The 27,865-nt window shown below is 44.2% G+C and overlaps 1 protein-coding gene across 2 annotated transcripts in view; it reads right to left on the reverse strand.

Annotated features, from left to right (window-relative positions):
• Fryl (FRY like transcription coactivator) overlaps nucleotides 1-20,760 on the reverse strand; it is a 233,405-nt gene extending 212,645 nt beyond the window's left edge. The window contains exon 1 of one of the 2 annotated variants that reach the window (XM_076938636.1): nucleotides 20,531-20,760. The gene's annotated coding sequence lies outside the window, so the exon portion shown is untranslated. The remainder of the gene's footprint in view (nucleotides 1-20,530) is intronic. The other variant, XM_076938637.1, reaches the window with a different exon arrangement.
• Between the last annotated feature and the right edge of the window lie 7,105 nt (nucleotides 20,761-27,865).

Here is a 27,865-nt window from a genome sequence, read left to right on the forward strand (position 1 = left end):
AACTTTTTTTTAATTAAACACAGCGTCTAAATATGCAACCTAGGCTCATCTCAAACTTACATGTCTCTTGCTTCAACTTCCTGAGTGCTGAGATCCCAGAAGTGCACCACCTCATCTGCCTTAGATGAATTTTAAATCATGGAGGAAAATTTTTAAATAAAGCAAAGGCACATACATAACACTGGTGTCTCCACCCACCAGAGTCCCCAGAGTTATGTGGCACAGCAAAAGGAACTGGATGACTCCAGAACTGACTGGTCTAATTTGAACAAAGAACAGAGAAAGAGCCAGGCAGTAGTTTTAAAATAGGTCTGCAAACTCTCAGATGCTCCTGGGAAGGAGGACCCATGACCCCTCCCCTTCACCCCGGCAGTCTTTGTGACTGCTCCACAAACAAGGCGTGAGCAGGGAGTGAGGTTGGAGCTGAGGCATCCCAGAAAAGGGTACACTTAGCTACTGATGGTCTCACTAGGCACCACCATGGAGGCCAAGTGCCTCTGTGGGAGTCCTGCTCTTCTGAGGTCATCCTGTGTGGAGACCACGTGAAGGGACTGCTCAGGAGTCCCAGCTGTGTGAAGCTTCCCAAGCCATTGCCATGTGAAAGCCTCAGGCTTGTCTTGCAGGCAGCCAGCCTCCAAGAGAATCTAAGATTGAGAAGGCCTGCCTGGCTGAGCTGAGGCAAACCGTAGCTGTGAGTAAAATAAATGACTGTTTTTGTTTCAAACCACCGCTTCTGGGTGGTTTCTCACACAGCAGTACAGATACCACAGAAAGGTCAACGACTGAGCAAAGTAAAATTCTCCCCTGACCCAACAGTGGGGAGAAAGCTGCTGAGGTGATCCATCAGGGATAGATAGAAAGGGTGGCACAAGGTGTTGCTAGTAGAGGCGGGAGGGGAGTGGACAGTGAGGGAGAACACTGAGTTTCCTCACACGAATGCACCCCTCCTCAAAAAAAAAAAAAAAAAAAAAGAAAGAAAGAAAGAAAGAAAGAAAAAAAATCAAGAGAGAAAGTTGAGTGACAGCATCCTTGATTTGTAAATCATACGTGATGAACTCCAAAACTCACCAAAACCTGACAATGCTGGAGAGCATTTTAAAGGGAATGATTTTTTTTAAAGTTTATTCAAATTTCTACATATTTTCTTCAGATTAAAAAAAAAAAATTGTGAGCTCACTTCCTTCTTCCTGACATTTAGATAGGACTGTTACCTAACATCTCATTAACCAGCCAATAAGACACATGAGTTAATGAAGAATCTACCTCCCAGCATTGTCCTCGGTGCTGAGGCACTCAGAAAGAAGCAGGGGCCCCTCACCTCAGCTGCCTCAAATTTCATCTGTCTCCACCCCATCTTTTTTGCTTGTTCGTTTTCAAAACAGACTTTCTTTGTGTAACCCTAGCTGTCCTGGATCTCACACTGTAGACTATGCTAGACTGGTTCTCAGAGATCTGCCTGCCACTGCCTCTGGAATGCTGAGATTAAAGGCTTGCTTGCTCCACCCTATCTTAACAAGTCATGTTTACATTTTGGGCTGCCATTCAAGCAAATGAGGGAAACACTGTTTCAAATTTTGTAAAATTTGTATCTTAAAGACAACGAAACAATCTAACACTAGTCATACCAGTTAGTTAGTGACGTGTAAAATCTGTACTTATCAAAAGGAGATGCGGAAGTTGAGCCATGGTTCCACAGGCAGAAGCGCTTGCTCCAAATGTTTTGAGGGCCTGAGCTCAAACCTAAACTCATCCTAAAGTTGAACATGTAGCATAACCATCTACAGTCTCAGAGTTCCTATGGAGAAATGAAATCCTGGCAAAGACTGGAGAGTTTTTTCTCCCAGAGGCCGTGGACTAGCTAGCCTGCTGTATGCAGTAGGACAGAGACCCTGTCTCTAAATACACAAGGATAGAGACAAGAAGCAACACCTGACAATGTTCTCATGCACTCTGCATACCATGGCAGGTGTGCGCCAACATTTATATTCATAAACACACACCCCAAAAAAGGAGCTTCTAAAGAAGTTTTGGGGGTGATATGAATATTTTTCAAGATGTAATACAGAGGAAGCACTAAGTACTCACTGATTTAAATCACCACACACCAAATTATAGCCACGTCCTATTGCTAACGAAGGGAGAGTGCTCCCTTCGTTAGCAATAGGACATTGGAGTTTCTGCTATATACCGGGCTATCTACCCAAATGCTACATTTCCCAGCTTGGTCTCTAACTGGTTCTAACAGTATGACCATGTCCTAGCCAAGAGGATTTGAAAAACAAGGCTAGCCATTCTGGGAAGGCATTTGTCCTAGTTTGGTTTCTATTACTGCATCAGAACACTGACCAAAAGCAACTCACAGAGGAACCTTCCATTTTGTAGGCAGTCATTGAGGAAGGGCAGGGCGGGAACCAGGAAGTAGGAACTGAAGCAGAGACTTCTTGCTCCCAAGCTCATGGTCTACCTTTCTTTTACTTTTCTTCCTTTTGTGTGTGTGTGTGTTTCTAGACAAGGTTTCTCTTTGTAGCTCTGAGTATTCTGGAACTGGCTATGTACACTAGGCTAGCCTCAAACTCACAGAGAACTGCCTGGCTGCCTCTGCCTCCCAAGTGCTAAGATTAAATGTATGGACCGCCCCAGACCGGCCTACCTTTCTTATATAGGCCAGACCCATCAGCTCAGGAATGGCACGCCACACCCAGTGGGCTGGGTCCTCACACACCAATCAGAAATCAAGACAATGTCCCAGAGCCTCGCCCACTGGACATACAGGCCAATCTGATGGAGGCAATTCTTCCGTTAAGATTCCCTCGTCCCAGGTCTGTCTACGTTTCTGTCAAGTTGATAAAAACTAATAGTGACAGAGTGCACGTGTGTATGCTTAGCCTAGGCCTTCTCATCCCCTCCATCACTGAACACTAGAACTTCCAAGGCAAAGAAGTCACACACTAACTCCAAGAGAGTCAGCTCACCAGGTCTGACCCATACATGCCTTATCCAGCACGTGTGGAGAACACATGCCTGTCTTATTCAAACCACACACATGCATAAAACATATGGACATCAGCTAGGTGTCAGGCACTGCCACAGCAATGGAGATGTAGCAAGGGCACAAGAAATGACGAACCCTAGACTTCCTGTAGCTGGCACTTTGAGGACAGGAGACAAGGAATTACAGGACAGAGGAGAGGGACAGAAACATCATGACAGGCAGACTTGCAGTCAGGAGATTCTTGTGTTAGGCACAGCTCTTGCCCTTCTGCATAAGAAACTGCTCTCTGATTCAGTCAGCCCCTCTATGCAGGCTGGTCCCTGAAAACACATAGGCCTGGCAGCTGTTTCTGGGTGGCACTGCTCAAATGACCCACTGGTGACGTATACAGGGCTCTCGGAAGCCTGAAGTAACGCTCATGGACTGTCAGTTAGGATAATGACTTCAGCTGGGCATGTGGCACACACCTTTAGGTGGGCAAATCTCAGAGTTTGAGGTCAGCCTAGTCCACATAGCAAGTTCCAGGACAGCCAGGGCTACAAAAAAGATCTCAAAAAGAATAAAAAATTTAAAATGAATATATATATATATATATATGTATATATATATATATAATATAGCTATTATATAATTATATATAGATATGTAAAATACATTTTATTATACAACTAATAAAAACATATATTGTATGTGTTATATAATAAGTCATATTAATATATGCTATTATATATAAATATATATTAAATATATAATTATATATTTTTTATATATATGTAACTAAAGTTCTCATATGCCTTAAAGGTAAATCAACCTAAATGACCTTAATTCTCAAGGTTCACTTGAGGGGGAAGTGGAGCACATGCGGTCTGTGCTCTCTGTGTACTGTTTAGTGTCTCTGTGCTGTCTGTTACGAGGACCCTGGAGGAGAAAGAACACAACAAATGGAATGTCCTCAAATAAATCTACCAACAGCATGAGTCGGGGGGTGCCCTCCCAAAGTGCTATTGATGTGGTCCAGGCAGGCAAAGAGAATGCCTTGCACCAGGGCAGTAGCAGCAGAGATGGTAAAAAGGAGATACTATATGTCATTTAAGAGAATAAGGATGAGCCTACGAGACCTTCTAATGAAGTGTTAAGATTTTTAGCCTGAGCAGCTTAAAAAACGATGACTCCATAGGGTCATATTAATCGAGCACATGTTTGGTGGCACTGTTCAGGGAAGTTATGGAACCTTTAGGAGGTGGAGCCTTGCTGGAGGAAGTGTGTCACTGGGGGCGGGCTTTGGAGATCTACAGCCTCACCTCACTTCCGGCCTGTCTTCCTTCAGTGCTTGGATGAAATGTTATCAGCTGGCTTTTTGTTGCCATGCCTGGCTTTCCCAGTCACTAGGGACTCGCCTTCTGGAATGGTGAGCCAAACTGAACTCTTCCCTCCTTAGGTCACAATATTTTATCACAGCAACAGAAAAGTAATACGACACAGAGCTAGTCTGATGTTTGAACAGCATTGTCTTTTTTTTTTTTTTTTTTTTTTTTTTTTTTTTTTTTTTTTTTGGTTTTTCGAGACAGGGTTTCTCTGTGTAGCCCTGGCTGTCCTGGAACTCACTCTGTAGACCAGGCTGGCCTCGAACTCAGAAATCCACCTGCCTCTGCCTCCCAAGTGCTGGGATTAAAGGAGTGTGCCACCACCGCCCAGCCCAGCATTGTCTTTCATTTCTTACTTTCTTCTTTATAAAACACGATGCAGTCACAACTGCTCCAAGTACCGTGGGCTCACCAGACACTATTCACAGACCAGCCAACATGTGAATCCAAGAGAGCCCAGCTCCCAGCATGCTTCCATGTGTGTCGCACAGAGAGCAATCACTGGCCAGGTAAATAAAAACACACAGAAATGACTAAGCAACAGTCAACACCATGGCCCTAGGCTGAGGAGAAGCTTGAGAAATCCAAGAGCCCTGCACACCTAAACTCCTCCACCCTTGGGAGTAAAGGCCAATGGACTCAGGATGCAGCTGTCACCTAGGTCAAGGGTATATCCTACAGGTCAACCACAGACCAGAAAAATCACCCAGATTACAAGACCAGTACTAAGGAAGAGGTAGAAAATAAGACAGGAAATCAGATGACCATGAAGGAGAACATGTGTGAATGTTCACAGTAATCAAAAGATGGGCACCCCAAGTAGTCTGAGTGGAAAGGGGGAGGGTCAAATGTACAGTTTCATTGTACTGCCTTGCTCTTCCAGAGGACCCACTTCCCTGCGGTGGTTTACAACCACCCTCCAGTCCTACAGGATCCTACTCCCTCTTCCGGCCTCCACAGGCCCTACACACCCGTTGTACACAACACACACACATACACGCAGGCAAAACACACATAATACACATAATATAAAAATAAGTCTTTTTTTTTAAAATCTAGTTTCGAATCAGACAATTGCAGAGAACAGAGCCTCAGAATCTTCCAAAATGAAATTATTTGAGCACAGAATTTTTTATCTAAACCGCCCGTCGCAGAAGAAGGCAGAATAAATCCCTTTACTTGGAGGTGTCCTTCAGCAAAGCGAAGGGTGGAAAAGAATAAAGCTTGATTCGAGCGAGATACACAAGAAGCAGTGGCCACGATCCAAGAACAAAATGAGAAATGTGTCCCAGGATGGCAGCTGCAGAGCAGGAGAGACAATTCATCCTATTAAATCAGAAATTTGGTGAACTCCACCGAAGAAGAATGGAATGGATTCTATTCAAAAGACAGAATAATTAGGAGGCTGGCTTAATGACAAATGTGCGGCTTCTTTTCTCAATTAAGGAATGAAGAAGATGTGCACAGAGCATTCCAGAAGAATGCTGCTGGCTGGCTAGCCACAGCGCTTCCACTCTTACTCTGATTAAAGAAATGGGTTTACTTTTTCAGTTTTCTTGTTCGGGTATCACATGATAGGTGTGTGGTTAGGTCCTTCAGACGCATGGGATAAAGCACTAGGGAGCTAAAGTAAGCCTGGTACTCCTGTTCTCCTACGACAGTGACAGACTGATAGTGACCCAACTTATCCAACCCAGTGAGAATATACAGGAAGGTCATCCGGGGAGAACCTTGGAAGATCCGCCTAAATGACAAAGGGAAAGATCCGATGGGGTATGAGGTTGTTGCACACAGCCTTCTCTGGCTACTGGTGGGTTTAAATATGCACTACATCTGAGATACCCACTGCTACATGAGGGTGGTGAGGTTAACTGGGGACCTGACTATTGACTGCATCCAAATTGAACTTGGTTTTCAAGAGAGTGGCCTTGCTCCCCAGACTGCCAGCTCAAGCTCAGACCTGAAAAAGAGGGAGGTTCAGGCTGAGCAACTTCCTCCTATCCTAATACTTCTTGAAAATACCATCTTGATTCCGCATGCATCCCTGATGCCAGCAGACTGAGTGTGACCACAGTCTGTCAGCCTCACCTGTGAGACACTGTTCTGTGTAAAACATCTGGTGCCCAGAGAAGGAAACCCAGGACATCAATACTGTCCAGGATCAAATCATTTGCCCCAGATCACTTGAGGGGGGTCCTTGTTTGTTGTTGCTGTTTTGTCTTGTTTTTTTTTTTTTTTTTTTTTTGGTTTTTTTTTTTTTTTTTTTTTTTTTTTTTTTTTTTGGAGTGATCAATGATAAAATATTTATGAGCAAGAGCGGAGAATCACAATGTGATGGTACAAATAAAAATGGCCCCCGGAAGTCTCATAGAGGGTGGCACTATTAGGAGATATGGCCTTGTTGGAAGAATTACATCACTGGGGGTAAGCTGGGAGGTTTCAAGTGCTTAAGTCGGGCCCAGTGTCCCTCTCTTCCTGATGCCTGCCAATACACAGGTAGAACTCTCATCTACTTCTCCGGCCCTAGCCCCATGTCTGTGTGCTTCCTGCCATGACAAGGGAGTAAATCTCTGAACTGTAAGCCAGCCCCAATTCAGTGTTTTCTTTGATAAGGGTTGTGCTCACGGCATCTCTTCACAGCAATGGAAACCCCAACTAAGACACATGGTATCTGCATGTTTCTCTCAAAAGATCTGCTGAGTTTTATTTGGCCATAAAGAACAATGGAATCATATCACAACAAATATAGCTAAGAAAAAGAGTCACTGAAATTAAAACTGTAGATGTGTCTAGATACTCAGACAAGAAGTAAAGAAAGCAAAAAGTTCCCATGACAAAATGTTCTGAACGAATGAATCTACGTAACAAGCAGAATGGACCTAAGTAACATCCCGACAGCAAGTCACATTGTCTACCTCGTAACCTGTCTCTAAATTTTATGTTTCAAAAATATGATTTTGTTGCTGTTGTTGTTGTTTGTAGGGAGTGGTTTTGTTGTTGTTGTTTGGTTTTGTTTTGTTTTCCCCTTTTAAATCTTTGGAAACAGTGTCTGACCATACAGCCTGGGCTGGCCTCAAACATGTAGGGATCCTGCTACCTTTTAAGGGCTGGAAAGACAGATAAGCACTACCATATCTGTGAAAAACATGTTTTGACATGGCTCAGTTGGTAAAGCGCTTCCTGTACAAGCATGAGGACCTGAGTTCAGATCCCTAGAAGCCATGTAAAAAGCCAGGCACTGGAGAGCAATCCAAACATCACCTACACTAGCCACACATCTTGCCTTTCCACACATTAACCAAGACAAGGATTCTGGAGTCACAGAAGCCACTGACAAGAAGAGAAAAGTCAGGAAATCACAAGTGACCCACAGGTCGATAATTGGATGAAAGCCGCCTAGAATGATAGGTGGAGAAAGATGGAACACAGTGTCAGGTATGATAGTGTGTGTGTGTGTGTGTGTGTGTGTGTGTGTGTGTGTGTGTGTGTGTGCGCGCGCGCACGCGCGCGCATGCATGCATGCATGCATGCATGTGCATGTGATGACTTTGAGCAAACTGATGACTGTAAAGAAGAGAGCATCTTTTTGAGTGGCTGGGCTGATGCTTCAGGGGTAACAGGCAATGTGAGGAATAGAGTGCCAATCCCCAGAACCAGTTTGCCAGTAAGCCCAGCCCAGAGAGAGGACACAGCAGGATCCCCACAGTGAGCTGACTATTTAGACTAGTCATATCAGCAAGCTATGGGTTTGATCCAGAGACAATATCTCAATGAATAAGGTGGAAGTGCAATCAAGGATGATTCCCACATCAGCCTCACGTGCACCTGCACCCACAGACAGGTGCCCACATATACAAACGTGAATACACACAGACATGTACACCATACACATGAAAACTGGAAAAAGTAAGAGAGTCTGTTCAACTCTGAGGCTAGGCACATCTTCTGATGTTATTGGCATGAAGGTCTAACACTGAAGGAGAGGAAAGGGAATGTAAGAACACCTCACTTGTCAGAAATAAGCACTTGTGAGCCTATTTAAAAAAAAAAAAAAAAAAAAAAAAGCTTGACAGAAAAGTAAAGCCCTGCAGACTTCATTAAAAGAACAGAACTGAGGAATAATTGCAGCCTTGCTGGAGAAAGTCAAAGAGGGAGAAGGGGATTTCAAGTCTCAATTCTATCATGAGGCTGGAAACCTCTGAATATTCCACCCAACTCATCTTTTGACAGTTTTTACTAAGAACTCTTCTGCCACAGAATTTATTAATCATTTTAAATCCAGCTACTTACCTTTTGTTACCTAACAGCCCTGGCTGTCCTAGAGCTCGCTTTGCAGACCATGCCGGTCTCGAACTCACAAAGATCTGCCTGCTTGACCGCCCAAGTGATGGGATTAAGGTGTGTATGCCATCATACCCGGCTGCCTCTTTTATTGAAAGTGACTTTTCATACAATATATTCTGATGCTTTTTCCCTCCCCCAGTTCCTCCCTACCCACTTAACTCCGAGCCCTTTCCTTCTCTCTTTAAAAAAATAAAATAAAAATTTAGAAAAATGAAACACCTGCACGCACACACAATACCACAAAGACATAAAATCAGAAATCAAAGTATACAAGCAAAAGACCAATTTTTTTAAATGTCCAGTCAAAGCAATATGAGTCTAAAAGTCTAAAAAATACCATTGAGTTCATTCTGTACTGGCTACCCACTCCTGAGGTGGGGCCTGTGCTTAAGTGTGGGTAATATACAAGTGAGACTCCGTTGGAGGAGACAAATATTTTCAAGCAGATGTCAGTTGTGTATAGCTTCTCGGTTAGGGGTGTGAGCCTGTGTCCCTTCCCTGTCTCTAGGAACCCACACTAGGACCACAGTCTGGCTTGAACCTGAGTAGACCCTTTATTTATCTTCTAGACCCAAGTCCCTTATGAGTGACGGCTTGCAAATGCTGCTTCTCGTAGAGCGAGTCGTCTTTCCACTTTGATGGTATCCTTTGCTGCACAACCATCTTTCATTTCAATGAAAACCAATTTTTCTGTTCCTTGTGGTTTGGGTTTTAGTCAAAATGGCTTTGCCTGGCACACAGTCATTATAACTTTTCCCCCTCTAGGAATTTCAATATTTCACACTGAGACCATCCACTCACTCTTAGTTAATGGGTGGTATGAGGAAAGAGTTCAAATCCATTCTTACGATATGGGAATCCAGGGGTCTCAGCACCATTTGTTGGAAAGACTAGACATTCAATAGCGGTTTTGCTTAACTGATCTCTATTTAGTGACACAATGTATTGAACTGAGGTAAAATCCAAGTCTCTAAATGGACAGCTGAGCTACTTCCAAACAAGAGAGTACACACTCTTCCCAAAACCAATATATTTCCTTCTCGATACACACTCAGTTTTTGGCGGCCATCTCATAGTCTCCCACTACGGCTGTGCTCAAGCGCATTCCCACCTGGAGCGCCTGACATTGTCCTCTCTCAGCTCCCTAGCCACGTGTCACTTGTCTCTTGCTAACAGCCATGCCAATGAGCTAGCACCTTGCTAACTATATTCGGTGCCTGCTGTCCAAAGTATCTGTGAATAATTGTTGTGATTTCTTTGAAGTGTACGCCTAGGAATGGGGTTATCTGGGGCACATGGGCACTCGGTGGTGAGCTGGTACAGGAACCTCTGAGCTGGTTCCCTACAGCCCGAAGCTGTGCCATCCTACATAACTACAGCAATGGATAAGCGTTTAACTTCTCTGTCTCCTCACCAACACTTGGTCTTGTGTTTTCTGGCCCATTTGGAGCTATTACTTCCACACTATGCAGTATACCGACCGTGTACTGCACTGTGTACAATATAAGAATAAAGGAACACTAGCCCAGCCCTCCCCCAGTCCAGATTACTATTCTGTGACCTCGGCAGTCCCTTTGTTTTCTAAGTCCACACTGAGCTTATTACAGTAATTAAAATACCAGTGCTGCTTGTGTTCAGCCATGTCTCCCCCATGCCTGTGATTGCGCAGATGGTTTTAGAACCCATGTATGTGACTTTACATCCTGTCCCATCTAAACAACACGTAGCCTTTGTCATTTCAGCCACAGCTGCTATTTTCAGTAAGTTAGCCCCACAAAATTCATTTCACCCAAGCATTCGATAGGCATAGTAATCAGTGTGTGTGTGTGTGTGTGTGTGACACACAAATACACTTTTAAGCATCACACTGGAAGTTTCCATCCACCTGTTACTGGCTTCTGACTCATGAACCTTTACAGAGATGACTCCACCAATCTCATTTTCTACTTAATTGTATGGTCAATGATCTAACCAATAACCCACCAACAACAGAGAAATAAATAGTGTCCACTCTGGCTGAAGTCCAGTTACACTGTATCTTCTCCTGTCTACAGAATGTACAATGTACATTCTCCTGTCTTTGATTTAATACTCTCTTCAAAAAAAAAAAAAAAAAAAAAGGCAAGTTAATTTGACATAACTGCCTTACCCAGCTCATATGGTACATATATAGAACATTTATTTTAAAATGTAATTAAGGGCCAGTGAGACGGCTCAGTGTGCAAAGGCACCTGAGCGGAGGCCTGCCATCCTGACCTCTATCTATCCCAGGATCACATGAGGTGGAAGAAGAAAGCAGACCTCCACAAGCACACTCTGGCACACTTACATCTACCCTGGACTCAGAGATAGGCCAACTACAGAGGCTCGATGGCCAGCCCCACTGGTCAAAATGGGGAGCTCCAGGTTCAGTGAGAGCCTGACTGATGAAGCAAGGGAGGAGGAAGAGGAGGAGCAATAAGGGAGGAGGAGGAGGTTCAACAGAGGAAGACACCCAACACTGACCTGTGGCCTCTACACTGCACATACAGGTGAACACATCAATGCAGGTGACAGACATGTAGTAACCAATATTTTTTAGTAACTAATGAATCAGATTAGATTATACTAAGTTTTGAACCACACTGAGATTTTATAGAAAAAAATGTAGCAATTAATAGCGGTATGAAGCAGGCAGTGGTGATGTACACCTTTAATCACAGCACTCAGGACACAGAAACAGGCATCTGGGAGTTTGAGGCCAGCCTGGTCTACATATTACAGATTTGAGGTCTAGGACAGCCAGCACTACACAATAAAATCTGACTCTGGGAAAAGAAAAAGAGGAATATGTATCCCTCAAGGCAACCCCTAGTCAGGACATCTCCATCCTACTTGACTTCATCAATCTTGAGGTCCTTAATCAAGTAGAACTTAAGTTTGTAATTCTGTTTAATTCACAAATCTTTCCTCAACTCGATGAAGTTCAGTAGAGCCCTGAGATGTCTCCGTGGTGAAAGGCCCTTGCCACCTAGCCTGACGACCCAAGCTCACGTTCATCCCCTAGAATCCAAGAGGAGGTAGGAGAAAATCCTCTCCACAGAAGCTATCCTCTGACCTCTCTACACAGACCACGGCAGGTGCATGTAGATAAACATAGCACACAAAAAATAAGTAATATGTTAGTAAAGTAGAAGTAAGTGTTTTAAAGTTGGAGTTTGAGAGGATAAGCCAACCAACAGTTAAGAGCACTGTCTGCTCTTATAGAGGGCCTAAGTTCAGCCCCAGCTGAACACATGACAGCTCACAAAGCTCTCTCCTGTGTTTACAAAATGTAAGGCAACTTAAGTGGCAAGTGTCTGTGTTCCTCATAATGTATACCATTTCACTGAAGCTCAATTCCCCAGTTCCTTTCATTGGAAAAGGCCAACTCAACCATCCTTTTTACGAGACATTCGGGCATCATTCTAGTCTGAAATGGCCTTGTCATGAAAGCTGCTACTGTCTCCACAGCCAACTCAAGTCATGTGGCACTTCCTACTCTTTGCCACCTTGTTTGTTAATTGTTTACAGCAGGATGATGCTTCAGGGAACAAATTGCCCCATTCTCTCCTAATTTCATCGCAGTGATCCCACACAAAACCAACCTGGACCTAGAGCACGAGTAAGAAACAATGTAGCTCTCAACTCCAGCAGACACATGAGGCTGTCCGCTTTATCAGAGGGATGCAAGTGTGGTTACTGAGAAGCAGGATGGAGCAAAGGCTTCTCCAAATAAGACGCTCTGTGAGTACCACAACACAGAATGAAAGAGAGGGAGGTACAGAGCTGAGAGAATGGGATTCTGGTGCTCCAGTGAGCAAAGGAGAAAGGGCAGAATCTCCCCACTCCTCTGGAAAGAAAAAAATAAGTGTGTTTGGAGCAGGTTATAGGAAGAAAAGAAAATGTGGGCTCAGCTCCTGGTGTGTTGTGTACGTAGAGACAAATCAGTTTCCAGTGACTACACTAAGAAAGCATCACAGCACTGGCATCGTTGCATCTTTGTATCTTTTTTTTTTTTTTTTTTTTTTTTTTGGTTTTTCGAGACAGGGTTTCTCTGTGTAGCCCTGGCTGTCCTGGAACTCACTCTGTAGACCAGGCTGGCCTCGAACTCAGAAATCCGCCTGCCTCTGCCTCCAGAGTGCTGGGATTAAAGGCGTGTGACACCACCGCCCGGCACAGCACTAGTATCTTAAATAACAGAGACATAGCTCACGATTCTGGATGTCAGAATCCCAAAATGGGTCTCCCTGGGCTTAAACTCAAGGAGTCCAGAGAGACAGGTTCCTAGAAGCTCTAAGGAGAATCCACCTTCCAGCCTTTGACAGTGAGAGAGAGTGTCGGGGATTTCTTGGCTTACAGCCCACTCCATATTCAAAGTCAGCTATGGGCTTGGAGACTTGGAGCTCTTGCTGAGGACCCAGATTCAGTTCACAGCACCCAGACAGCAGCTACAGAGAATCTGACACCCTCTTCTTGGCCTCAGAAGACACTGTGTGTACAAGATGCACAGACACGCATGCAGGCTCAGCACCCATACACACAGAATAAAAATAAATAAACATTAAAAAAATAGAAAATTAAAACTAGACTTAAGTTCCCAGCATCCTTTCATACTGAACTAAATTCATGCATGTAGATCACCACGAAATAAATAACATAACAAAAGAATGAAACAAAGGAGAAATAACAAGTTCTGAGAAGTTGAAATATCACAGTGAAATCCATTTAAGGAACCAAAAGCACATATGAATATTTTACAATCTAAGATATGAAACTGAAGATATGATGGTTCAGCAGGTGAGGGCACTTACCACCAAGGCCTGACAGCCTGGCTTCAATCCCTAGCACCTACACAGTTGAAGGACAGAACCAAATCCTCGGAACTCTACACATGCACCCTGGCAAACATGCAAGTAGACTCACATGCACACATTAAGTGTAAAAATATAAAAAAAACAAATAATAAAAGACAAGGCTATGCTGAACTAAGGCTTCTTTTTAATCAACTTTTAGACAGCCTTCAAACAAACAAGCCAACACTTCAACACCTCTTTAGTAAGGGTATTCTGAAATAGACATGTCTGACAACGGCTGGCACCTAAACAGACAACTCAGCTGGTGAGAACTTTCGATTGTTTCCAGCAATGGCCTGGAAGTGCTGGGTTTCGTCAAAAATGATCATTCTGAGGAATCCCCAAAAGACAAAGCAATGGGCTAGGGAGACCTCAGTCGGTAGAGCGCTTGCCTACCCTGGGTTAGATCCCCAGCACCAGGCAGAACTCTGCAAAGTCATGACCAGAAAGCTAGGACACTAGTGGGAAAGATGCCGAGGTGCTTAATATCTGTGAATGCACTTAAGGGCAGGTCCCACGCCCAGCAGTGGAGGACCAACACACGATGGGCCCAATGGTGTTTCTGAAGAATTTTGTCTCATACTGCATTGCTTAGGCATTTTTTACCTTCTGGATCCTTTGTTTGTACATGATGGTTTCCAGTTTTGTGTTTGTATGGGGTATGTACGTGTGTATGTTTCACTGGGTTGTTTTTTTTTTTTTTTAAGACACAAAGAAGGCATGAAGTAGGATAGGTGGGAAGGATCTGGGAGGAGATGAGGGAGGGGAAACTGGGATCAGAATAGATTACATACAAATTATTTTCAGTTAAAAAATAACAGTACCATCTGTGGATCATAGTGATCAGTTACCCAAGAGGTATTAAGGGCTGCTCAGATCATCGCAGCATGGACAGCGAGGCAAGATCAAGCTGTGAAGCCGAGTTTTAAGTTTTAACCATCTGCAGGGCCACATATGCAGCAGAATTAGAATTCACTGAAGGACTGCCCCAGCTTTTGATAGAAAGAAGTATTACCAGAAAGTCCATTGATTTTTCTAAGCAAAATATCTTTTCTGGTTATTCTCCAGGCTCTGGCAAAATAAGGATTTAGAGAGCTTCGTTTTATTTCACATCTTCACTTGGTGCTGCACACATTAGGAAAAGCAGGCACCTGGATCTACTCCTAGGGTCTAAACACATCAAGAAGGACAGGAGTACAACAGTTATTAAAGTGTTACTCTTTATGAAGACAAAATATCCGGCCGGGCGGTGGTGGCGCATGCCTTTAATCCCAGCACTTGGGAGGCAGAGGCAGGCGGATTTCTGAGTTTGAGGCCCGCCTGGTCTACAGAGTGAGTTCCAGGACAGCCCGGGCTATACAGAGAAACCCTGTCTCGGAAAAAAAAAAAAAAAAAACAACAACAACAACAACAAAAAAAATCCAGAACAGCCAAGCCTATAAAGACACAATGTAGGGTTGCCTGGGGCTAGAGGGTAGCATCGAGATGGGATTCCAGAAAGTTCTCAAGCTAAATGTGGTAACGGGATACACATCTGGGAGATACACTAAAACACACAAACTTTAAAGCGCTGAATATCAAAGGAGCAAAGATGGCATGGGAATTAAAATTCAATAAAGCTGTTGCTTAAACTTTGTAATTCCTGGGCCGGTGGCAGAGCTCAGTGAGCAAAGGTGTTTGCCACCAAGCCTGGCAATACCACAAATCCAATGGCACAAGAATGTAACATATTCCCATGTGTTGTCCCCTGACCTCTATATACACACACATTAAATAAACAATATCTGTAGAAAATGTTTTTAATCTTTAAAACTTTTTGTACCTCCACTTGCATTTCTCTTTATGATTTTGCTCTTATTTTATGTGTATATGTTATTTTATATGGATGTCAGTGTACCACATGCATGCAGTGACTGCGGAGGCCAGAAGTGGGCATTCAGATCCCCTGGAACTGGAGTTACAGATGGTTGGGAGCCACCATGAGGGTGCTTGGAATGAAGCCTGGGTTGTTTACAAAAACAGCAAATGCTCTTAACCACTAAACCATCTCTCCAGCTCATCCTCACAAATCCTGACTAATCAAACTGCCACCCGTAATGGTCAAGCTCCACAGGACTACCCTCAATCAGATGGTTCCCTGGACTGGCCGACCCCAGTTTTCAGATTTTCATGGTCCCTTGTTTCTCAACAGTTCAACTCTTTCCCTCATGAACACAAAAGGGGCGCTGGTAAGGAAGGCCCCTGGGTAAAAGTCACGCACTTCACATGGGTGATTAAAAAAAAAAAAAAAAATTCACAGGAAAGAAAATCTACAAATGGTAGCAAAAGCACTGATTTATTTTAGTGTCTCAACTTAAAGAGAAACATGTTACTACTCCATCCGTAAACTATGAAGGATGGATATAGACATAACTCAAATAATATTGTTCTCTGAGTGACTGACCACAGGGAACAGTAGTGTTTGAAATGCCAGGAAACAAGTCCAGGGCTCAAAGGTATAAGCCACCAAGTACTGAACACCTGAACCCACCTCCTAGGAAGGTGGAATAGGGCTGCCAGGACACCCTGAGAGAGGCCACACAGAGCAACAGCTAACAGGTGACTAACAGACTTAACCTAATCCTCTATGCCAGCCCCAGGATCAACAGCAGGCATAACTCCACAAATTACTAATGGATGAAGACTTTCCGAGATGAAGCTACCTCTCTGCCAATAGCCGGATTTTCTATTTTGAAACCTTAGAGAGAACTTCTCTGGAGTCACTTAAAGGAGCACCAAGAAACAGACTCACCTACTTCCTCAGCCTACACAGAAGCTGCCTGTCTGTAATGAGCTGCCTGAAGTTAAGAACAAAACCCATCAGTGATCCGATCAGGAACAAATCCGGATTTCTCTCTGGGATACTTGAAGAGTGAGTTGTGAACCTCAAAGCAATTCCTTAAAGTTCTCCCTCGAGATACACGAATGAAAAAAATACCAAGAAATTATACTGAGTATGTACTCTAAAAAAATAAATAAAACACTTTCTTTTATAGTAAAACAAAGAAAAACAAACATACAGAATAAAGGCAGGTAAAATGTTCCAGCACACTGCAGCTGGTCATTTTTTTTTTAATCCTTACACCCACTTCAAGTCAATGAAAGGAAGGGGGAACAGACTTACAGAGCCTAGAGAGTAAGAATTACATAAATATTATTTCCCTTCATTCACAATAATCACAACTTGCTAAGATTTTTCAAGAAAAATCATTCAAGACAGTTCTGAGGGTGTAATAAAGTAACAAAAGTCAAAAAATAGACAGTAACCCACTAGCAAGGGCTGCAGGAGTGAGCAGTGCTATGGGACATCCTTAACGTCTGAACACATCTCTCTTATCAGTGAGCATGTGAACTTTAGTGATAAGGAAAACTGTTTCCTTTAAACTCACATAAATATGTTCCTCAGAATACAAGCACGTATTGGAGCTTCTCTCTACTTCTTGGTTTATAGAATACTGGGGTTTATAGAATAAATAACCACCCAGGTACTTTAGACAGCAGTAAACATGTTAAGGGTTCCAACTTCAGCCAAGTTCCACAATCTAAAGACAGAAATATACAGGAGCTCATACTGAACCAACAGACAAGAACAAGGCTTGCTCTGAATGGGCCCAAAAGAAAAGAGAAATCACTTCTCATGAAGAGGACAAAGGGCCAACTCGCAGACAAGGTGATCTGCTTGGCCTGGGGTGGAGGGGACCTGCCCATTCCGAAGGTACCAACAGTTCAATTCACAGCTCAAGCTCTGATGCCCCCACAATACTTCAGAGAGTTGTAATTAAAACAGTAGCATTCATACCCAATTCTCATCAAAAAATATCCTATGTGAAGTACTTTACTACACACAGTGAAATTTCCCACATCATCTAGATTTCTTCCATTCAATGTTTCTTTACCCATGATTCCAGAGTCACTGTTACTCTGGACAAAGTACTGCTCTGACACACCACTGTCTTTCTCCCAGTGAGAGTAATTTTAATTCCCTCCAGTAAAGTTCTGAATTAGACGGTCATCTATTTCTACTGTCTCCCATACTTAAACATGTAGGTACTTAACAGACACTGATGGGAGATCAAGTCTAAGTCTAATAGTTGTAATAATCGGGTGCCATTGCAGAAGATAGCTGTCCAACAGATATTATAGATTAAGTCACATTTTTATACACCAACAAAGAATATTGTGACTAAGATAGCTTTGTCCAAAAACAAACCGCTTTTTAAACAAACCCCTTTTTGCTTACTGGTATAATCTTGTTCAGAAACAATTTTGTTGTTATTATTGTTGTTGTCATTTTCCAGTGGGGATAGAGGAAGTTAAGGGTTGGGCTCAGTGGTCCTATACTTGCCTAACATTCAAGAAGGCCTGGGTCCAAGCCTTATTTTAGGAATTGTTACTGTTACAACTAGCTCATCAGGTCTGAGGATACAGCTCAGTGGGAGAGCAGTTTGCATCATATGTATCAGTTAGAGAAAAATGTATCTTCCACAGCCTTTGTAAGATAGTATCTTTTTCTGAGAGACCTCAAACAGTTCCTCTACTGGGTATGCAGTTACACACTAGATCTGCAAAGAAATAATGCAGAGTGGACCATTCCAGCTCTCCCAAGAATCTCGGAGCACAGTCTAACATTCATAATTATCTAGAAATATGTATGCAGTACCCAGAAAAAATAGAAAAACACATGCCATTCAGCACATAAAGCATAGGCATTTCAAAGATAAGAATTCCTAAACATTTTCTTTTTGTGTGCTCTTTTTAAAGTTCAGAAAGTCTATTGTCTAAATATGCCACTAAATAGATAAATAAAAACAGGAAATTTTAAATTTGTTTTAAAGACCTACTTCCTATAATAAGCAAGGAAGATTATGCCCAGGTACTTGCTTGATATTGTTAGCACAGGAGAGTTAAAATAATAAGGTGGAACAAAAGACAAATATTATCAAAATGAAGGTAAGTTCTTTGCAACTTCATTTCCTAACCTCTATAACAGAGCAAAGACTTCTCTCTCAAGTATCAATGTCTCAAGTTGGACTTGTTTCCCAAATATAGCTTCTGTGTTATTACTGTTGAGATTGGGAACTTTCAAAAGTTATTAGACAGTAGCTTAATGATAAACAAATTTTAAAATCTGCATTGCCTTGAAGGAAGAAAAAAAAAACCCACCTAGGACAGGTGTTTCAACAAAACTCATTCTTGCAATGTACAAAATACTGTAACAGAGCACAAGGCAACCAGGATCAGATGATACGTTTGAAAATAAGAAACAAAAATAAGACCAAAGAATCCCACGCCGGATGCTACTTCCTTGATAAGGTTGCAACTTGCTGCCTCCAAGTGCTCTCCAAACCATTGCTCAAGAAACTGTCAAAATGAAGGCTTATGAAAACATTCTTTTCTAAATAAGGACTCCAACAAGGGAGGTGTTGTTTCTAGCTATGATTTCTGCTGCAAGTATTGACAAGTTCAACACCGGCATAATGTTCCCAGTGCAAAGACCTCTTATTTGATTCACCAAGAGCAAGAGTGCCTGCCTGCCAGCAAGTAGTTACAATGCCTGCATTCAGTGGGGGAGATCAACTTTATGGAAGGCACCTGCTAGGCGGAACAGCAGTTTATAAAACCAACTTTTATTTCCATCAAAAGTTGCTCATTGTTTTTTTTTTTCCCCCAACCCCATAGACCCTGGCAATCTGCTTTACTGTCTTTTCCTTCTACCCTCCCCAAAGAGCTTCTGTCGTAGAGTCCGGGTAATAATTTCCCTAGTTCAAAGGTTAAAGCACATTTAGTTCTGTCTAAAGTGCTAGCCCCTCAGCCAGTCTCCCACTCCTTTATTTATTCTTTTATTGAAACCGCAGCCTGGGACTTCTCCTGGTTCTATATCATCGAAAAGTCCACAAGAAAAGCGATTGTAGGTAGTGAGGAACAAAGCTGGACTGGTAGCAAAGACCGAAAGCATTCAGGCCCCAGGTCGCCTCTGCAGACGCAAGAAACGAGGCTGGGCCGGGTCGGGAGAACCTGCCGCCCGGAAGCAACAACTCCCATCAGAAGGCAAAGAAAAGTTGCACCGCAGAGCTCCGGCCCGAGAGGAGCCAGCGCCGGTGTCCACGAAGCCGGTGGCCCGGGCTGCACAGGCCCGGCCGCGGGCGGTGACTGTGGCATCCGCCGGGCCGACACGGGCTCCGGAAGGCGCGGGTCCGGGGGTGCGCCGTCTCTTCAGGCGGAGTGGGCTCTGCGCCCAGGTCCGCACCCCTCCCAGCACCGCAAGCAGTGGGCGGAGAGACGCGGCGGAGGATCGCGGACAATGCCCGGCCGGGCCGGCAACCTCGGCGCGCTGCGCGGGCCCGCCGCCTCTCCTCCGGAGGCCGCCTGCCGGCACCTTCAGCCGGGTCTGGTGAGCGACGCTGCAGCAGCGCCTGCCGCCACCGCCCAGCCGCCCGCTTCCTCGCCGGGCGGTTCCCGGGCCGCGGTGGACCCGCGGCGTGCGAACCGAGCCGGCGCGCCGAGCGGCGCAGGGAGCGCGCTCAGGGCAGCCGGGCGCGCGGGAAGAGCGGAGCGAGCGTGGAGACGACGGCGCGCGACCAGGGCAGCCGGGCGCGCGGGTAGAGCCGGGCACGGGCCGTGAAGGAGGCGCGCAGGAGAGCGGGGCGCGCGGTGCTCCCCACGGGTCCGCCTCAGCTCCGACGGGCTTTCGGTTGACCCCGGCTCAGTACCGCGCCCGCGTCCGTTAGGAGCCTCCCCAGCCGGCGCCGCAGCCGCCCATCCCGGTCCGCCTCCCTCGCGGCTCGCAGCAAGAAGGGTAGCCGGGCCAGGGCCGGGGACCCGGGATCCCACAGCCGACGGTCGGCGGGCATCCCGGATCCTGCCCCAGCGCTGGAAGAGAAAGTGAAATGAAGCGCCTTTCCCCAAACAGCACCTACCAGGTCCCCAGTCCCGTGCAGCTGCCTCGCTCCTCCAGCGCCGCCGGTCCCCGCCCTCGGGCCCCAGGCTCCGTTCTCTTTGACAATGGCGCGTCCCCTTTAAGGAATAATCCGATCGGGACCGATCCGTGGTTAAACCTCCCTCCGACTCTGATTTTAACCGGATTTCTGTCTCTCCCAGAGCCCGACGGGCGCCCGGCGGTGCTGCGAGCTCTGCCCACCCCTTCCCTGCCCCGCCCACCCACTCGCCTTCCTGATTGGCGAGGGGCACTACACCAGGAACAGCGGTCCTCGCCCCCCACTGGCCGGCCTCTCCGCCGCTCAGAGTTTCCCCACCTTCGCCCCGCCCCCTTCCCCGGGTTGGACCTACCTCTAATCACTCTCGGTCCTCGCCTCCAACGTTGCTTTGGAGAACTGGCAGTCACGGCTCACCCTCCCGCCTCCGGAAAGCTAACTTTATTTTTATTGGTAGAAAGACATCTTCCTGTGCACCTGATTGGACAAGGAAGGGCAAGCCTGCACGCCCCTTACCTATTATCGCACTCCCTGGACGGCTGAAAGACAGTCGTAAAGTCTTCCCTACTTTGGCACCCTCAAAGCCTCTGTCCCTTTAAATGTTGGTAGAGGTCGAGCACAAACAACCTATACTGAGGAAGGCGGGAAAGGGAGGTAGAAAGGATGCAAAAATCTTCAGATAAGAAGCACATCACACCAACTGTGGGATCCTGAGAACCCAATCCTACTGTTTCGTGGAGTGAGAACACCTGAAATCCTAGTACTGGCTCCTGAGAATTAATCAAGTTCACACTCCTGTGCACTCTGCTCACATCCTTGACTTTTCTGGCTTTACGCACCCACGCGGTAGAGTTTACCAAGGTGTCTTCAAACCCAGGGGTTTCCTTGTTTATCTCGCAATCGGACATTCAGAAAAGCGTTAAGTCCTTCCCATTAGAAGTTCCGTTTAGGTCACGTCCTGTGTGTTGCACTGGCGTTTGCTCGGGACTACGTTAAGTTTTTGAAAAGATTAAACATATTGTCCTCTCTGCTGATATTCTCAAGGTCCCTCTTGCTACAAATGCGGGCACTAGAGAGCTAGTCTTTGAAGGACAGTGGCACCTTTCGGCGGGGTGGAAGGGAAGCACGTCTACCCAAAGGAAGAGAGAGAAGTCTGTCAGGAGATGCCTGACAGTGGCAGAACCTTCCCTGCTCATTAAAGGAGAGAGATCCTGCGACAGTCTCCGATCTGCATTAGTTTAGCACCAGGTTCCTACCCCAGATATAGAAAGCGAAGGTTAGTTCCAGAGAAACTGAGTGTGGTTATGGCTTTGGGACCCACCGAGAAATAGTAAGGAACGGTTAAGTGTTCTCTCCCTCTTTGCGATGGTCTTTGAGACTCTTATCAGAGCGTCCATACAGGTGCAGCGGTCACCCAGTGGAGTCCAGTAGTGCCAAGAAAGTGGCTGTGCCCTGTGGCGCCCTGGAAGCCAGTCCAGCTTAGACAGAGGGAAATAAGCGTAGACAGTTGAGAGATAAGGCTTTTTCCTGAGCTCAAGGACAGAGAGCCATTGTGATTGAGGAGCAATACTAGAGACGGGATGTGTTGATGTTTGCAGGTCATTTTGAATTTGCAGGTCATTTTGAATTGTTTGTACATTTTTGCAGTAATGGGATTGAATTTAGAGACTCATGTAAGCCCTCTACAAGTGAGCTAATGTCTCAGCCCCTCACGATTGTCACACGCTGAGACAAGAGATGGGAAATTAGCTGTTGTATAAGGCCTTCACAAATACAAGTGCCCAATTATGGCCTTTAACTAAGCCCTCTATCCAACCTACTCCTCCAGATACAGTCATTCCTCTATCCCATATCTGCAAGGGAATTTCTTCAAAGAGCCCCAAGGACACCCTAATCTTCCGTTATTCAGGTCTCATATAAAATCACATGGCCTTGGCATGTAGCATGCAGGATCTTCCACATATTGAAAATAATTTCTGGAGTGTTTCTAATACCTAATACAATGTCAGTGCTATGGTACTCACTATTCTACTGAATCACTGAGTGGATGCTGACCAATAACATCTATACATGTTCAGTACAGACATAATCAGGGCGGGACTGACTACAGAGCACATGCCAACAATAATTTAAATCTCCCATCCTCTCAATATTTTCCATCCATGCTGACTAAATCTGAATGAAGATAAGGAACCTGAAGTTATAGTCGACTGCACACATGTATATACCTATACATGTGTGAAGTCAACTGTATGTGTGCGTATCCAGCCATATATGTGTAAGCACATATATGTTCTTTTTCGGGATCCTCATTTATTGCTTATAAACTTCACTTTTGGTTTTATGTTGGGTTTTTCTTTGGCTCTGTTTTGCTTCTCAGTGCCAGGGATGAAATGCAGGGCCTTGTGCATGTTAAACACACATTCTGCTGCTTAGTTACACTCCCAGCTCTTAGCCAACCCCAAGCTTTGAGACTACTTCTGGCTTCTAGTTGTCCACTAGACTATAACAATAAGATTATCCTAATATAATATTCAGGAGATAGAGGCGCCTGGTGGTAGGTGTATACACAACTGTAGCTTTTGTTTGAATATAGGTAAAAATTTTAGCTCTGTCTAAGCACCTGCCTTATGAGGTCCAGCTTCCTGTTGCTCTGTTGTGCACCAGCACCAGGGGCTCATGGCCTCAGAAGGCAAGCTATAATTACTTTTAGGCTCTCTTTTATTTAACTGACTGCTAAGTTTACCACTTCTCACATAGAGTTATTTTATAATTATTCTGTGCTTGTCCATGACAGATATATTCATCCCATTTCAGTCCACACAAATGGCATGGAGGCTGGTCTCGAACTCACTATGTGGCTGAAGATTTCCTAGAACTCTCCATCCTCCTATCTCTATCGCACCAAATGCTGGGATTACAGACGTATACCACCATACCTCCCTAGGAAAAGTGATTTTTAAATTTTCTATAGCACAATTAGATAGATACTGTTGACCCAGAAAAAAAAAAGTCAATTGAATACTTCAGAATAGGTGGTAGAATTCATACTCTCAACAGTTAAGAAATGATATATGTGTTGTGAGGAGACAAAAACACTAATCACCTTTGGTGAATCATTTGTTTGTTTGTTTGTTTGTTTGTTTTGTTTTTCAAGACAGGGTTTCCCTGTGTATCCCTGGCTGTCCTGGAACTCACTCTGTAGACCAGGCTGGCCTTGAACTCAGAAATCCACCTGCCTCTGCCTCCCAAGTGCTGGAATTAAAGGCGTGTGCCACCACTGCCCGGTGGTGGATCTTAATATGTTAAGCACAGCAGAAAAATAAGTGTAGTTACCATCTTTAAATTTAAAATTAAAATACGTATTTTGAAAATAGCACAAGAACAAAACTTGTGGGATGATTCCTTGGCTTCTTAGAGAAGGCTCAGGTCCTTCACTTTTCATATTTAAGTGTATTTTCCCATTAACTAGCTAACAACCATTGAGAGCAGCACTGTAACATGGCACTTACCAGTTTAAAAAACAGTCCAGCCTATTTTACTGAGACAGAAAAGGTCCAGGGCTGGACTTTCTAGAAGGATTTCCAACTCCATCCTACTTACAATACTGTAGGGATTTCTTTAGGCATGTACTGAGTACCATCTAAATACCTCGACAAAACAAAGAAGCCCCTTCATAACCTGACTCCAGGCCACCTCTCCAGTTTCTTCCCTGATGGTTCCTCCTTGACAGTCAATCCTCGGTGCCTGTAGCCATGTGGTGCCCTTTGTGAGCCTCACTGTCCCTTCCTTCCTTTCTTCCTGAAGGGTTTTCCTACCCATACATCAAGTGGCTGGCCCAGTGCAGGGGGTTGTTTTCTTTATGAGGTCCTCCCTGATTTATTCTTGGTGCTACTTTCTTACTGAGTGGGTACTGTTCTGATGACAGGCCTCACATTGAAGACAGAAGCTAAACACTTCTTCTCTGTCTCCTTTCTCATCCTTGTTTGCTCTGGAAACACACGTGTGTGGCCTTGCTCCCACACTGGAAACACACGTGTGTGGCCTTGCTCCCACGCCATTTAACATGATATCTGGCCTCACGGAAGGCTTTCAGTGAGTGCACAGAAAACTGAAATGAGCAGGAAGAAAAGTTAGCCCACACGTGAAATCCAACCTAAGCCTGAGTACCATTCTAAGAGCGTTGCGATTTCATGATATTCTGTTGTAAATCTATCTTCCGTCCCAAGGTGTTACCCAGGCTATCCTCCCACAGTTTTTACTTCATACACTTGTAAAATATTCAAAGATACTAGGGAACTGACATAAAGCACATCAACTCTTTGTTTTGCAAAGTAATCGTGTAACCAATAAATAATTCATAAAAGGTATCTACCATTCTTCTAATTATTAAACATAGGAACTGTTTTACTAAAAGGTTTTCAAGACAGGGTTTCTCTATGTAGCCCTGTCTGTCCAGGAACTAGTTCTGTAGACAAGGTTGGCCCCAAACTCAAAAGATCTGCCTGCCTCTACTTCCTGATGTCTGGGACTATAGGTATATGCCACCAGATCTGGCAATGGAGCACATTTTAAGAGCAAAAATTTAGAAAATGGTTACTTTAGAATCAATGGGTTTTGATTTGAAAGCTTTAATATTATGAAATTTTTTCAAGGACCCCTGAGTGAGTCTAGAATACTCTGCACTTTACATTACTTGATCTAAGGTTCATTTCCACTTGTTTTTGGTTTTGTTTTGCCTATTTGTGGCGTATATGTGTGCACAATTTATGTATATGCATCTATGTGCAGATCCAGATGCAGGTGTGTCCACGTGAAGGGAGGAGGTGGAAGCAGAATGGGATCCTTCCTCTATCTCACTGAACACCGAGATTTAACTAGACAGGAATTGGATGGGCAGTGAGCCCCAGGAATCCTCCTGGCTTCACCTCCTAGATGCTAGGTTTTCTAATATGCACCTAAGATCCTAAGTCAGGTCCTCATGCTAGCACAAAAACCTTAAAATGAAAACAAAACAAACAAACAAGGGTCTCACTGTGTAGCCCTGGCAGACCTGGAACTCAGTGTTGAGACCAGCCTATATCCTGCAACTCAGGGATCCATAAGCTTCTGCCTGCTGAGTTCTGAGATTAAAGCTATGAGCCACCATGCCCACCATAAAAAGCACTCTGATTCCTGAGCCATTTCCATGGCCTTCAACCTTCCTCAAAAGGTAGCTTGGATATTAATATATTCTTAGCATTTCCCCCATTATATTCCTAAGGAAAACATTATTTGAAAAATAAGAAAAATCTCTCCCCATAATATTTATAAGGAGAAAAAAATCGTGAATTTTTGCCCTGTTGGAAGTATATATGACAGAATCATCATAACCACACTGTTTCCAGTTAGAATATATGAAAAAATTAATGTTTCTTCTGGAGCTTGTGTGTGTGTGTGTGTGTGTGTGTGTGTGTGTGTATGTAAGCTGGAGGAGGTCAGAAGAAACCCCTTGGATATGTGGAATTGAAGCTATAGATGGCTGTAAACCATCATGTGAGTGCTAGGAACGGGCTCCTCTGCAAGAGGCAAGAGCAGCCAGTGTTCTTCCCTGATGAGCCATCTCCCTAACCCTCGCTTCTGAGGCTTTCATAACTAACTCTTGTGTTCCTTCTTTATCTACCATGTTTCATAGAGTTCCTCCTCTTCTCTTGGGAAGCCTTGCTACTCAAAAAAAAAAAAAAAATTTTTTTTTGACTCCTTAGAGGATTCCCCTGTTCTTTGTCGAGGAGGAAAACTGTATATATTTCAGTTTTCTTTTAAAAATATTTTTAGAGTTTGCAAGATGACTCAGAGGATAAGAGTAGGTTCTACAAAGCCTGACAACCTTGGATTCCTACAAACCATGTGAGAAAACCAGGATGTGGTGGCACAAATCTGTCATGGCACCACTACAAAGGTGAGCGGGAGGCAGAGAACACAGACTGAGAACGGGTGGAAGCTTGCAGGCCAATCAAGTAAGCAGCAAGGCAGAAACAAGAGGCTCTGCCTCGGCAAGGAATAAGGAGAGAGTTGCCCAAAGCTGTCCCCTCTGATTGTCACATGTGTGTGCACATACCTGCACCACACATCTCTGTCTCTGTCTCTGTCTCTGTCTCTGTCTCTGTCTCTCTCATACACACACAGAGAGAGAGAGAGAGAGAGAGAGAGAGAGAGAGAGAGAGAGAGAGAGACATACACAAATGAAGTCTAAATAAATAGCATCTTACCCACAAGGCATATGCATTTCCCTTGAACTTTTAATAACTTAGGTTAATGCCCAATGTCTGTCTATCCTATGTGACAGGGTAAAGGTGTGATAATACAAACCACACTGAAGCATGTTCGGGTGATATAAGTACAAATCATTTTGTGATAGCACAAATCAATCAGATAAAAGTTCTTCATGGTGGGATAGTTTGTAATGGCTAACCACCCTGTAAACCCAACACCATGGTAAAGTCTAGAAGCATTATATTAGAAACTGGAGTGCATGATGAATACAGATAAGACCCCCAACCCTCAAAAAAATGCATCTATTGACTGAGATGCCTTTATTAATAATATAGTAACTTTATCTAAAGTATTCTATGCTTGGTTGCTAATACTTTGTGAGTGCCTTCTCTTTTCCCATCACAGAAGAAATCACATTCCGTAGAAAGCTACTGAGTTAGAATGTTAATAGGAAAAAGACATAAAGCACATATCTTTATTAGCTTTCTAGCTCAATATCCATGATGGAATCATCATGTATCTTGGATGTGTATCAATTAACTTGGAGAAGCAAATGGCATCATAGAAAGGCCACCTAGATCCAGTTCAGTCCCTTTTGTCTACCCTGCCATGAAAGTACCACTGAATCCAGCACCCCAAAGCACATGCAGTAGGTAATTTTTAGATTTTTTTTAAATTAAAGTACTTGAAAGACTAAATGGCTTGCTTTCCTATGACTAGTTTTTGTGGTTGTTTGTTTGGTTTTCTTTTTGGCGGGACTGAGAATTGGCTTTCCAATCTCTCATAATCAAGGCAAACACTGTCCTGCCCACCCACCCCACTTTTGGTGGGACCCAGTTTTCTGACAGGTTACTCACGGGCTCACTATCCTTCTCCCTTCAACTCCTGAGGTTGTGTGTCTGACACTTGGCTCCTCTGTCACTGTGTTGATGGTTATTAGCACCCACTTTGAAATGAGCTTAAAATATTGCTAGACTTGAAGATGTATTATCAAGTATCCTTCAAGGTATGAATTTGTACCTTGGAAGAGTTGGAATACTTTAAAGAGAGCAGGAAGCAATATTTAAT

Source organism: Arvicanthis niloticus, chromosome 7 (genome assembly GCF_011762505.2).
Source record: "Arvicanthis niloticus isolate mArvNil1 chromosome 7, mArvNil1.pat.X, whole genome shotgun sequence".
Classification (NCBI taxonomy): Eukaryota; Metazoa; Chordata; class Mammalia; order Rodentia; family Muridae; genus Arvicanthis; species Arvicanthis niloticus.